The 14,007-nt window shown below is 38.0% G+C and overlaps 1 long non-coding RNA gene across 1 annotated transcript in view; it reads left to right on the top strand.

Annotated features, from left to right (window-relative positions):
- LOC110356800 (uncharacterized) overlaps window positions 1–9,856 on the top strand; it is a 119,882-nt gene extending 110,026 nt beyond the window's left edge. The window contains exon 3 of the long non-coding RNA XR_010470455.1: window positions 6,583–9,856. This is a non-coding gene — a long non-coding RNA (uncharacterized LOC110356800). The remainder of the gene's footprint in view (window positions 1–6,582) is intronic.
- The last annotated feature ends 4,151 nt before the right edge of the window (window positions 9,857–14,007 follow it).

The following is a 14,007-nucleotide window of genomic DNA, read 5'->3' as shown; positions in this document are numbered from 1 at the left end:
CCATTGCTCTGGATGGAGTTTTGTTGGGTAAGTGGAGAAAAATAATCAGGAAAAGAGGGGCACTTTGGATGACACTGCTCATAGCACGTGAACAGCCTCCAGAAATCCTTTTTTTTGTTGTTTTTAATCAGGAAGTGAAGGGCTGGCAGCTGGTTGCTGTGGGCTGTAATTCAGCAGAGCACTTAAGCATGTAAGCAAATGAGACTTAAGTGGGTCGTTAAGGTGCTGATTCAGCAAAACCTGCTCATCACCCTCAACAAATCTCTGTGTCTCAGCTGCAGATAGATGGTCTCTGCTATCACAATGCTTGCACTCCTCATGGTCTCCAGTCTACTGAACCTCAGGAAAAGACTGAAAGGTAGGCTCTTCTTTTACAGCCTAGTAGTGGCAGTGGTCAGAAAGCCAGGAAAGGGAGAGATTTAAATCTCTTGCCAATTTCTCACAAAGCCACATTGAATAGCAAGGTTGTCGAGATGCCAGGCAGCAGCACAAACACTACATCGCTTTCTCTCCCTCACTTTGTTTAACCTGAACAGGGATTTGGTTATTCATGTCCTCAAATCTCCAACCAAGCAGGGTGGACAGAAATGTTTGCCAAAGAGCTTTGTTTTCACCAGAATATTCTCTGTGTTACTGATGAGCTAAGCATGGTGAGACTATAGTTACCTATGTGCCACTGAAGCTAAGAGAAAGCTTCTCAGAGCCTTCTGCAATCTGAACAGAGACTTGGCATTTTGTACACAGAGGAAGATGTCAGTAGGACTTTCATGCACTGGAAAACAGACACAAAGGGAAAAAAGGCTTTATTATGTGCTGTGAAAGGATCAAAGTATTCTCTAACAATAAATATATAATGTGAACATCTGACTTGGGAACCTTCTGTAGCATGAAACAGCCCAAAAGAAACCTTTGTGTAAAATATATTAATACTACACAGGATTTATAAAATATAGGGAAAGTAAAAGTTCATAACATGTCTAGGAACACCTGTGTGTCCATTCGGAAGTGCTTTGGAGCTAGGTTTAGTATTTCAGAACCTGAAGCTACTGATTTTAGGGACTTTATCAAAAAGAGACTTGCCCCTGGTATTGCACATCCAGGTGCTGGATGTTACTATAGTTTACAGTGTTGAGTTGGGTGCTTTTTTCCCTACATACTGAATGAGAAAGGCAGTGGAGACTGGGCTGCAGAGCACCGCTCTGGAGACAGCTAAGATGGACAAGCAGACAAAAAGATAGTGCTAGGTCTGAAACTGCCCCTGGATGAGCAGAACCTCTGGAGTTCAATGCAAGCTGGCAACAGCTTAGTGAGAAAACCTCATCAGCCTTGGAGAACAAAATGAGCAGTTCACTCTCTGCATCCTTTCAGCTGAAGATGAACAGCCCTGCAGAGCCAAGGGCCTGGAGTGAAAGCAATGTGCCTGCTTTCTCCTTCTCTTCACAGCTGCAGGATGAATGCAATCCAGCTAATCAACGCTCTACACACCAAACCCATCATTTTACTTAATATCTACAGTTTTGTCCATCTCTACCAATGACTCAGGACCATTATCCCGTAGCTCAGTGAGCCTTAAGGGTACAGAAATTAAAAAGATTTTAGCAGGACTAAAGAAGTACTTTGAAAACAGTGTATTAGGTTTTGAGGTTATTCACATTGTACAAATGCAATTCTGAGGAATCTGCTTGTCGGATCTTGAATCTAACAGGACGTGATATTCTATGAATGTTTTTTAGCATATCAATATTACTTGCAGACCAGGTTAACAAATCCCTTTTGTGAGACTGTTGGTTTTATTATCTAAAATGTCTTCTAGACCCTGCATATTCAAGATTTCTGAAAATTCATTTAATCTTTCACTCTAATTGTTTCTCTTACTTTGCCAATAGATGATTAGAATGCCAAATGGAAATGAAATATGACCTCTCATAGATGTGTTTGTAACATAACCAGTAATGTATATGACAAGCTTGAGGAGTGAATGAACACTGAGTTTGTGAAGGATATTTTATACCAGTTTCCACATATTATGTCTTACTTTTAATTCTGTCATGCTATTTGGCAATATTTTAAAGGATAGCTAATCCTGATTTTCATGATGTTCAGATTAAAACTTAGACTCAGTTACTTACTGACTGGAAATAAGAGAAGCACAGTAAAAATCAAGATGGAGTACTACTTCTCAAAAGTCCTGGCTGTCAAAAGTAATTTTTTTTATTTTTTTTTTTTTAAGTCAAGTAATCATTAACAGATTTTGAGCATTTTAAATAATAATGACCTCATGCATGATAAATTGTTTCTAAGAAATGAAAGTCCACTTGTCCTTATAAAAAAAATTGCAAACAGTACATCTTGGAGTAGGAGCCAAAATTTTAATCTCCATCCCACAATTAAGGTTATTTACATGAATAATTAGGGCAAGTTCTAACAAGTACTTACCTAAATGTCATTCTCTCTATATGGCTTTCATTACAAACTCAGAGTTCTTTTGTCTTACAATATAGAATCTATGTATAATGTTTCAAATGCTGTTAATATGTATTCTTTGTACATTAGTCCTATTTTCAAGAAAAACAGCAGTGTCAAACAGCAGCAAAAAACCTTTAACTAGACTCTGAAGGTGGTTTCTTTTCTCCTATGATTGTAACAAATCATCTGCTACAGCACTATATTCCAGTCCTGCCAGCACAAGGAATATGACCAAGGAAGAGCTTTGATTAACACTATCCTCTCTGGGTTTTACCTATTGGTAACTATGACAGGGATTTAAGTCAGTAACTGAAGAGTTTTTTGTCCAGAATCTGGACAACAAATCACTCATTGCAAGCTTCTGGGTGCCACCTCCACCTGCCTTTGGTCTTACATTTTATCCAGACAAAAGCACTTGTAAATTAACACAGTGTGTCCCAGCAATCTAGAGATGCAATTTGGAGAAGATCTAACCATTCGTCAAAAAAAAAACCTGAGGGAATTTAGAGAAAAAAATGAAAGAATAAGACAAATACTGAGACGTTCAGTTCTTAATTTTCACCTATGGGATAATTTTTTGCTTCTAGAAACTCTGTTTTTAAAATCTTTAATACTCATTCATGGTTACTGTTGTACACTAATATATAGTAATATAACCACCCTTTTAAGTTTTTGTTCTTTTACTAATTCTTCACTTCCACTCCTCCAAAAACTATGCTATCAAGAAACCTTATCATTAGGAAACAATCTTGTTGGAAATTTAATTGAAGGACTTTAATTCTTAGGCAGTTCAGAATTGTTATGATCAGTTTTATCATGTTGCTCTCAACTGAAGTGCTTCACAATTATTAACAGTTGGCATATAAAACTCTTTTGTGGGCATGTGATTACTTCACTTTTGTGGATGGGAGAACAAAGCAGAAAATGAAAAGGGGTAATTTCACCCTGTTTTGCTGCCTTGAATGTATTAATGTATTAATTGTTTATTTTGTACAATTTGCAGCTCTTTTGTATGATCATTTTTCAGTCCATAACTCATGAAGTACATTAGCTGTTAGGACTGGTAGTTGTTTAGACTGTAGCATTACAACTTCAAGAACAGGCACTTAAATTACAGCGTTTTTATTTTGTTTGGTGACTAAATGACTGAAATTTTATGATCAGGAGAACTCCATTAAATTGATAGAGGATTTGACTCTTTCATGGGGAAGATGTGTAGCTTGTGAAGAAGTAAAAGGACAAAGGCAGGCAACTGGATGATAAACTTTTAGTGTACTTCCAACTTTCTCATACTGGTTATAATTATTTTAATATAGGTGGGTAAGGTCAGATTAAAGGTTTTTCTGTAGTCACAGGCAGGTAAAGAACTGCTGCTGGTGGGCAGCATTCATGTTGCCTTTAAAATTTAGGACTAGGTGTTTATGTGGGAGCCATTTTAGAATTGTATGCATGGTACGTTACAATGGGTAAAACATACTAATCCTACTAAAGAAAGCTCTAGAGCACTTATAAAGTTCATGGTGAACAGATAATGGAGGAGCCAGCTGAGGGTTATTGCCAGTGGGTAGTTGTCTTGAAACAGAGGTCTTGGCAAGATTAGGACCAACCTGACAATGAGAATTTTCATCAGTGAAGGCAGCAAAATTGCCCAAAATGAGACCATAAATGGTACAGAGACTTGTGGAGGACCAATGTGAGATCCACCACATGGAGACATCTGTATTACATGGTAAGTTAGACTCCATTCAAGCAAAAATGGACATTTTAAACCTAGAGAAATGTGAAAATCTCTAAGAGCAGCAAGTACCCATAGAAATAGGTGTGGTACACTTGTAAGGAATGATTTGAAAATGATCTAAGAGCCCAATGGGGAAACCAGTCCAGTTCCTGATTGGGGATGTGCCGGAGGGATTCAGTGCAGCTCCTGGATGAATACACAAGGGACTAACAAGTAGGAGGAGGGAGAAAATACTTTTTTTTGGAGACTGCCACAGTACAAGGATTAAAAGTATTTCCTCATAAAATTCCGATGTGCACATTTAACAAATGTTTCGGGGGGGAAAATGATTGGGAAGAAATTTGGTGATTTGAATGAGGTAGAGAAAAAAGCTGGACTGAAAATTCACCATGGCAGACATAAGCTAAGAGATAACATAAACAATTGCTGAATGCAGAGCATTGAATTGTTGCTTATATTGTTCGATTTATAGAACTTGACAAAAATTCCCTGTGAAATGCAGCGAGGTGGTTCTTAGCTTTGCAAACACATTTGCTACAACATAAAACAGTCAGTGTATATTCCCCAGACTAAAAATGAAGAAAGGCTAACATTTTCTACTATTTATTTTTAACTGTAGCATTATTGAACAGAGCTGAAACAGCCAGACTACTGATGTTAGGAATGCAGAACTCAGCGCTTGCTGAAATTATCACAAATATTCCAACTTCTCACCTGCCTCTAATTATTATCATGGAGCAGAATTAACATACATAGCAATGCGTGAAGTCCAGGTTCATAAATAAAGCTTCTAGATGTTAGTATAACGCATATAACAGCAAGTAATAATAATGAAGTATGATCCCTGCAGTATGTATTTGGGAAATTAACTGCTATTTGTCTGCTTCCAATATTTTAAATTCCCATTTAAATTCATCTAGAGGAAATGGGGTAGCTATGAAACCAACTTTGTTCTTATTCTCATACCTAGTGGACAGTTTCCACTGTAAATAAGCACATAGCATGACATAATTCAGTGTAATTGGGCAGTTTTTGTTTTAATACGGTTTGTAGGACAAAAAAAAAAAAAAAGAAAAAAAAGAAAAAAAAACGTTGATAGAGAACTATTTCTCCTTTTCTTTTCACCTAACACATGTAGAATGATTCCTCATCCTTTCAATAGAGACAGTGATCTGATCCTTGTATTCCAGACACTCAAGTCTAAAAATTGTTCACTGTAGAAGCTGCTTTCTGTAGGGCCCTTTTTAAAGCCTTGAAGACTTATACATGACTACATGACTTTGTTTCTAAGTGAAGTGGGGGGGGGGGGGGGGAGAAGAAGAAGAATGAAAATAATGGAATCAAGAGTTTTATATTGCATTACTGAAAATACTATTTTCTGAATTCTATAGCACATCTATAGTTTAGATGTACTCGTTTTTATCTCCTTGTTTATCTAGACACATTTAACTAGATGGCCCAAACAGTGATTGTGCAATGAGCTGTATAATTGATTTAGGACTTAATAACAGACAGGTGGTTGAGGTAATCTGTTATTACTGCAGAATTAGATCTCAGTAGTGTGTTCTCTGTTTTGGTTGGTTGGTTGATTTTTTTGTTTGTTTGTTTTTCTCCAAGAGAACAACAGCTTGAGTGGAGTAACTGTTATTGCAGATATTTTACATATATCTAGTGGAACTGGGCTCAGATAATACTTAAGAAATGTCCAATGACAAATTTGGTGTAAATAATGAACGGAAGCATTATGCCTTAGCATTTTGCAAAGTAATTACCCAAATGGGATAATTCAAAATAGACCATCACTAAATTTAAAATGTGGATGATAAGCAGCCTGTGTAAAATTGCTTGGATTCACCATTGAATTCCCAGATTGTGGTTGGTGCTTTCTTTGAGAAATATTGCTGCAATTGCCAGAGCACTCCTTAGTCTATAGTGGGCCTGATTCTGTAATCATGTGCGTAAGTCTACTTGCCACAGGGAGAGTTCTCAAACTGAAATCCTTAAGTGCTTAGAACCTCTAACAGTAGAAATTATAATGACTTCTCCTGCTTTCATTCCTCTCCCTACTTCCGATCTGTCTATTGCTTTCAAAACCTCTGCCCTTCTATGCTGCCTGACATGCCAACTTCGTATCTGTCTCCACCCACATAGGATTTTGTGTTCAGAAGGCTGCTGAATACCAGATTATCTATAAAATTCAAAGTAGAAAATTCGTTCCATGCTCTTTTGCTTCAAAATAATAATAATAATAAAATGGACCCATAGCAAAATAATAAGGTGCAAAAATATTTTCATATGTATTATATAAGTCATTTTCCAATAGCGTATACTAATGAAATAAGCACATAAGTCTTTCTCTCTTTTTTTTTCCACTACAGATGAGCTGATTTGATTCTGCAGACGCATATGCTTATCTCCTCTGATTTTCCGGGAAACTATTAAAAGTGCCGGAAGCTATTATAGGTGTACTCCAGCTAAAGTACTGAAATTATGTGATCTGGAAAAAAACTTACACCTTAAGAAAGATTTAATGTTTTCCTTTCAGACCTAAGTGCAGCATGTTCCTATCATAGTGATTTGTTCTAGGAGTTAATAATTAATGGAGTAATAAAAAATTTGAAATAGCAGATAGGAGGCTATAATAATACTACAGATGGCATTCGTGTGCACTATTAGCTCACAAAGGGTAAGAAATATACAATTTTGAATACAGATCATTCTCCAAGTAAAAGACAGCAGTTTAGAGGATCCTTTTGCTACCTTTTTCACAAGTCAGCTAGAAGAGCTCTGGTAAGTAGACACCTGATTATTCTCCTCCATCCAGCCTGCCGTGTATGGTATTATATTGCCTGCCCCATCAGACATCTGGTTAGCACTCTGGTCTGACCATCGCCATGGTAACAGGGAATAAAACCCGTTTCTCTGGCAGTGCTGCCCAGCAGCGTTAGGTAACACACATCTTGCTCGGTGCAGGGGCGAGTGCTGCGGCAGCCAGCACAAAACCCTCATCACCCTACACAGATCCTGCTTCTCCCTCCATAGCTCCAGGAACATCAGTTAGTATTGACTGGGACCGACAGAGAAGCTTCTGACAACAACCCCTTTGAGGAGCATGGATGCCACCACTCAAATTTTTGCAGACGTTTCTATATGATAACCACTATTTAATCTGTGTTTGTTCTGTTGCTCTGTGACCTTGTTATAGATCTTGCACCTCTCCAGCTCCAGCCCCCTGAGAGACAGTTAGGAGTCTGTTCTAGCTGAAGGTGTCTCTGCTCATTGCAGGGGAGTTGGACTAGATGACCTTGCAAGGTCCCTTCCAACGCAAACTGTTCTATGATTCTATGACTCTAAGTGGTGAGATGAGACCTCTCTCCAGCACACTGGCTGTCGGCAGTGCTGTGCTGGACGAGACAGCATCCTCTTGAACTAAGCTGGGTTCATACCCTGGGAAGTGTTTCCTTTTTGCCTCTTACTAATGGTGACTGAGGACCATGACCAAAATCTATTCCTTTTGCTGAGAAGATTTTTAACTCCTCCAAAACTTTGTAGGTTGAGCACAGACATTTTCCTCTTCCACATCCAATTATCCAGATTGCTTTGATGAAAATTTATTTGAAGAATCAGAGAATCATTTCAGTTGGAAGAGATCCTCAGGATCCATGAGTCCAGCCATAAACTAACTCTAGCAATAAACCATATCCCTAAGAACCTTGTCTAAACACCTTTTACACACCTTCAGGGATGGTGACTCCACCACTTCCCTGGGCAGCCTGTTCCAATGCCAGACAACCCTTTCTGTGAAGAATTTTTTCCGAATATCCAATCTAAACCTCCCCTGGCACAACTTGAGGCCATTTCCTCTTGTCCTGTCACTTGTTATTTGAGACTTGCTACTTATATTTTGAACCCACTTTTCTAGTATTTCCAAGCTATACAAGAATTTACCTTTGCCAACCCCACTGCATAGGACTGGTGCATGGCTAACACTGGAATAATGTTTGTGTTTATTGTAACTTATCAGAAACATAAGTAGTTTTTAAAATTACCATTTTAAAAAATATAGATTCAATAAAAACTGTATAGGTTCAATAAAAACATTGCAGGCAATTGAGAAGTTTTACTGAAAATATTCCCTTGTTTATAACCGAAATAAAATATTTGTTTATCAGTAGTGTACTGTCTTAATTATGTATGGTCTTTAATATGGTAACTACAAGTCTTTAATTAAATAATTAGATCTGAAAATATTCACCGCCTCCTCCAAACAAGCTAACCTGAAACAAACAAAAAAAGCATGGAATTCCAACTATTAAGATATTTCTACATAAAACAATCTGTTGGTGTGGATGTACTTTGTATTGGGATTTAATTGAAATTCAGTAGCATTGATAAGTTATTTTTGTATTAGAAACATTCACAGTGAAATTCTGCTTTTAAATATCAGCTGCTTATTTCCACCATCCCCTCCATAGATGTGCACACACACATGCATATGTATATAAATTAGCAATGACCACACATACATAACATCATCACCCTACACATGCAGCTGTAATATCTGGATATGATGTGTTTTTTTCCAAACAGACATACATTTACTTCAGATGCAAAAAAGTTTGGGTATGTCTGTTGGTTTACCTTTTTTTTTTTTTTTTCGACCCACCAGGAGCTCCTCTGTTACCCCAGTTGTGGTATCTGCAGCTCCCATACATGTGGTATATTTTGGGATTTTTCTTATCTTGGGAGCTATAAGTCCCAACAACTTGTTGAAACTTAGAATTTTGTTGTAAATATAAAAGTTAGAATATGAAGGTCCTTAAATCTCTCTTATCCTAGAAATACAGAGACACAGAATTATTTTTTTCCTGTTATCTAATCTGGACCTTCCGTTCTGCAGTTTATCCCCATTATTACTTCTTCTGTACTCTATCCCTTCACAGAAGACTTGTATGCCTATGAATATTATCACTATTTTTTGTTAATTGGTTGGTTGTTTTTGTTGGTTTTGCATTCCCACTCCCTTCTGCTGGGCAGTGCCCAGTAGCTGTGTGATGTTTCTAAGCAGAGGTACCTGTAGCAATGTCAGTCAGCTAAAATGGTGCTGAATAAGATTCCTCTTTTGCGACATTTCTCTTTCTATCCCTTACAGTCTAGCCTCATGTCATTTTCAAATTGATTAGTGTATTTTCCATTTTGTAAGATTAATAAAGAGTAGCAATAAACACAGAATGGATAGTATCTTCATATATGCCCTACGCTTTGTGATCACTGCTGTAAATCCTGATTTCCAACTGGATTTGTCTTCCACAAAACAGCTGGAACATTTCCCTTGCTGGCATAAGAGAATACCGTGAGATGATGTCAGAAACTTCTGCTTTTTTCATTATAATGAATGATCATCATCTACAATAAAATAAGATACAATTCACTGCTTTTAATACTTTTAACAGGTTTAATATTTGTGCCATCTGTGATGTCAATTTCCTGATATTGTTGGCTCATTTGAAATATATATACATATATCATCATTGTACTTTAGTGTGTTCCCAGAAAGCTGATATATTTTGGAAGCCCAGGACAGAATGGATAGAGTGAAAGAGAACATCTTGTAAGAAACTGAATTTTAAGTGTCATTACAGTACACATTGATGAAAGTCACTGCTTTCATTCGTATCTCCAGTTGTGTCAATATTACTCTGTCCTCTGCTTTGCTTCAGATAAGAGATCTCAAATACAGCTGTAAAAGGTGACCTGAAAGTAGATATATGTGGGTAAGTATAAATTAGACATTTCAGTTCTCCAAACTTAAAAGCAGTTTAATTTAGGTTTCAAAAAATAGTTAAAAGTATTTTAATCCATTGTGGCTTAACCTGAGCTAGCAATACAACCATGATAGTTGCTCACCCACCCCCTTCCACTCCTCCTTACCCCCCTAACAGGGGAGAGAATCAAAAGGGAAGGGAGAAACTTGGATTGAGATAAACACAGCTTAATAAAATAACAAAATACTAATACACTACTAGTAATAAAAGATACTCAAGGCAATTCCCTTCCAACCCAAGCTATTCTATGTTTCTATGATCCTATAGTATCATAACCTATAATCTCATTTGCTTAAGCCTTCCTCTTGTCCACCTCGTGATGATAATTTGCTCTGGTTCTCTCCAATCCTGCCCTAAACTGCCAGGCTCCTGCCTGCAATGCTCCTACAAGTCAGCTCTTTAAAAATCTATGAGAGCCAGCTGAATGGAAACTATCACAACCTACACTAAACAACAGATTTCTGGCGATGTCCATGGGACGGTAGAATATTCTGAAGAGCTGGCAGGCTACTGATGGCTTCCTGAGCTGAAGCTCCTACTGTGCATCCTCCTGCACTCTCTTTGCAAATAATCATTGCCCAAGAAATGCCCAACACTTGCTCCAGCTCTCTGGGTGGGGGAGGAGGAAGGGTGATGGGAGATGAGGTTTCAGTTTTTGCCAGTCTTAAAAATTTAATGAGTAATTAGTGTAAACCAGATGGTACTAATTGAGAGCAGGGGCAAAGGATGGCTAAGATCTCCATAAATATTGTGTACACTTTTGATTGAGGCTCTGCTGGAATCTTAATTATAGGAATCCTGCAGCATTTTCAGGGATTTAGTAGTGCAAATTTTAGCTAAATTAGGTTTATTTTTTTCTTAGGTCTTTGTAAGCTGAGAAGCTCTATGAAAGCATCCAAATCTATTTTATACTGACCAGTTTGGACCATTTACCATTTAATTTAAAAAATTATCTAAGAACTGATTATGTGAGAGTTTTTGACCCTACTGAATGGAATAGCAAAACTCCCATTCATCCCAGACACGACTTTACCCTCAAGTGAAGGGAAGAGAGCCAGATACTTCTCAGATTAGGCTCAAATAGAAGATTTATTTTTTTTTCCTCAGTCTTCAGTTATCATTTCTCATGTCAAAGAGCCTAAATGTGACTATGCTTTGAAGCTTATATATATAAAAAATATTGTCAGTGTGGATAATCCAGCAACAATTACTATTTTTCATTAAGCACCTTGACATTTATTATACATTATGAAGTAATAAAACAGAAAAATCTATGGATTTTTGTGATGTGGGTTATTAGCATAATGTCCCTATAATATGGAACAAGCCAGTGTTATAGCAATGCTATGATAAACTGTGCCAGTGATCAACATATCCTAGAGTTATCTATAGTGAAGTGATATATAATCTTAATTATATGTCATCATTTTAACACAGGTTTTGGTTTTGTTTTTCATTTGTGGAGTATACCAATCACAGGATAACTGAGGTTGAAAGTCACCTCTGGTGATCATCAAGTCCAACTGCCCTGCTCAGATCGTAGTCAGTTAGAGTAGGTGGCTCAGGACCATATCCAATGGAATTGTGAATAACTCCAAGGATGAAGGCTCTACAGCCTTTCTGGGCAATCCACACAGTAACAAAACTAAAAACAAACAAACAAACATTCTTATGTTTAAGTGGGATTTCCTGTGTTTTAGTTTGTGCTCATTGCCTCTTGTCCTGGCACTGAAGACCACTGAGAAGAGCCTGGCTCCATCTTCCTCACTGCCCCTATCAGGTATTGGTACACATGGTTAAGAACCCCCTGAGGCTTATCGTCACTCAACCTCCAGGTTGAACAGTCCCAGTTCCATCAGCCTCTCTGTGTGGATGCTTCTGTCCTTTAATCATTTTTCTGGCCCTTTACCTGACTCTTTCCAGCAGTTCCATGTCTACCTTCTACTGGAGAGCCTAGAGCTGGACACACAACTCCCATACTAAGGTGGGATTAGCATGTCATGCCAGACAAACTTCTACTTTAATTTTAGCTGTAACAACATATGTACTGTAGTGCTGGTGGTCTCAACATACACAGTCCAGACCAGGGTGAAGAGAGGCTTACCAACAAACTGCAAACAGATAAAATGCAATTTCTTGTGATAAAAAATATCACAGATGACAGCTAAGATAGGTGCTTGTTTTATGCATCAAATAGGCTTGCCTTTTCAATAGGAAATAATCTGATTGTAGTCTATCAGATAAAATGTGACTTGCACTCCAGGGAGCCAAAGTCAGAGAACGCGGAGGAGTGACATTGCAGACTGAGTTGGTGGGGACTTGTCATTTCCATCCCTTTGCATCTGCCTGAATTGAGTTAGTTATTCTTAACCATCTCAAATAGATTAATATCTCCCAGGATGGCAACTCGACAACTTGCCTTGCCAGCTTTCTCTGCTTCCTTTTTCTTTGTTTGCTTGTTTCAATGTAAACTCATTACTGATTGTTTTGGTTTTTTGTTTTGTTTTGTTTTTTTTTTTTTTTTAGTTATTCCTCCTCACCTTCTCAAAATCATTGATGTATTTTATTAGTGCACAATAGCAAATGGCACCTTCATTCCTGACTTGGTATTCTTATTCTTCCCCTCTTTCAAGCTCTTAGATGGTAATATTGCTTTCTTTTTTAAAATTTTCTTCCAACCTCTGCCTTCATTATTTACATCGTTAAGCAAATTCCCCAAGCCCTGTAGATTCTTGTGGGAGAGTTTCTCTACTGGGCTGCTGGATTTGCATCTCTCATCGGGGACACTGTGTAATGTTGCTGCTTGATGACAACACAAGGAAAATAATTTATTTTATTAACAAGTTGCTGCCAGACTCTGCTACACCAAATGGAAAAAACCTCCCCATCAGTCTGGTTAAGCGGGATGTGGGTGTGATGTCAGCTCTCATCTAAACACAGTTTGAATTATTAACCCCAAGTAAACCTGTAGACTCACTCACAGCTGGGCTGACGGTGACTTAGAAAATCTGTTGGAAACACATTTCCTTTTCCTCTCCACTCTCTGAGGGACCAGAGGTGACATGTGGGAAATTTTGCTTTTGCCTGGAGCTTATTACTGCCGTTGGAGGAGTAGCAAAATAGAATATTTGTTTCGTACAGCCCCATGCTGCCTTAAACTGTCAATGGGGTGGATTTCATCCAAGTTATCAGACTGTCTGAGGTATAGACTATTTTCCCTTCCTACAAAACTGCAATTTCCCTCTTTCGTGAGGAACTGCACTCTGGCATAGGGCCAGTGAGGTTGGGCTGGCACTTAGGAGCAGTAACATCTTAATCCAGCATGGCTAAATCCTTGATGGTTCATTTCTCATAGCCCTGAGAAAAATCAAATAGAAGAGTTTTCAAACAAGATAATTTCCTTCTTATCAGAACGTGACTACGAAGATGGTATTGACTTCTCACTTTCTATGTAATAGGCTTTGCTGCACTTTACTAATGTTATCTCCAGCTGTCAGACTATATTCTGCCTACAGCCTGAGGTAGAACACAGGGATTTGAAATTAGTCCTTGTTCACAAATAATTGTGTTTAAATCAATATGGTGCTCCTTAGAGAAGGTAACTATGTGACTCTTGCCTCTCTAATCTCCAACAACTGAAACAGGAGAAAAATTGTTGCATTTTCTGTCAGGAAAGCATATATTTGTGTGTGTTAGAGTAATGGTTAGAGCTTTAGAGTTTATGTATTTGGGGGGAAGACAGAAGAGGGTAGGATATGGGAGGATACTTCCTCTAAATCTGTGGAAACTTTGGAACTTGGTTTAACAAAGTCTCCAGAAAGCAGGTCCTACGTTGCAACATAAGTAAAGTGAGTATCTAATTAAGTAACCACTTAAGCAACTATTTGCTTCAGAACACTGCTGGGAAACTGCAGAGCCTTTCACACCAACCTGGCCAAGCAGTAGGACTAGAAGTTGTTTCCAGTTTTCCTTTGTTGT

This window comes from Columba livia, chromosome 2 (assembly GCF_036013475.1).
Source record: "Columba livia isolate bColLiv1 breed racing homer chromosome 2, bColLiv1.pat.W.v2, whole genome shotgun sequence".
NCBI lineage: Eukaryota > Metazoa > Chordata > Aves > Columbiformes > Columbidae > Columba > Columba livia.
This window is presented reverse-complemented; position numbering and strand designations above follow the sequence as displayed.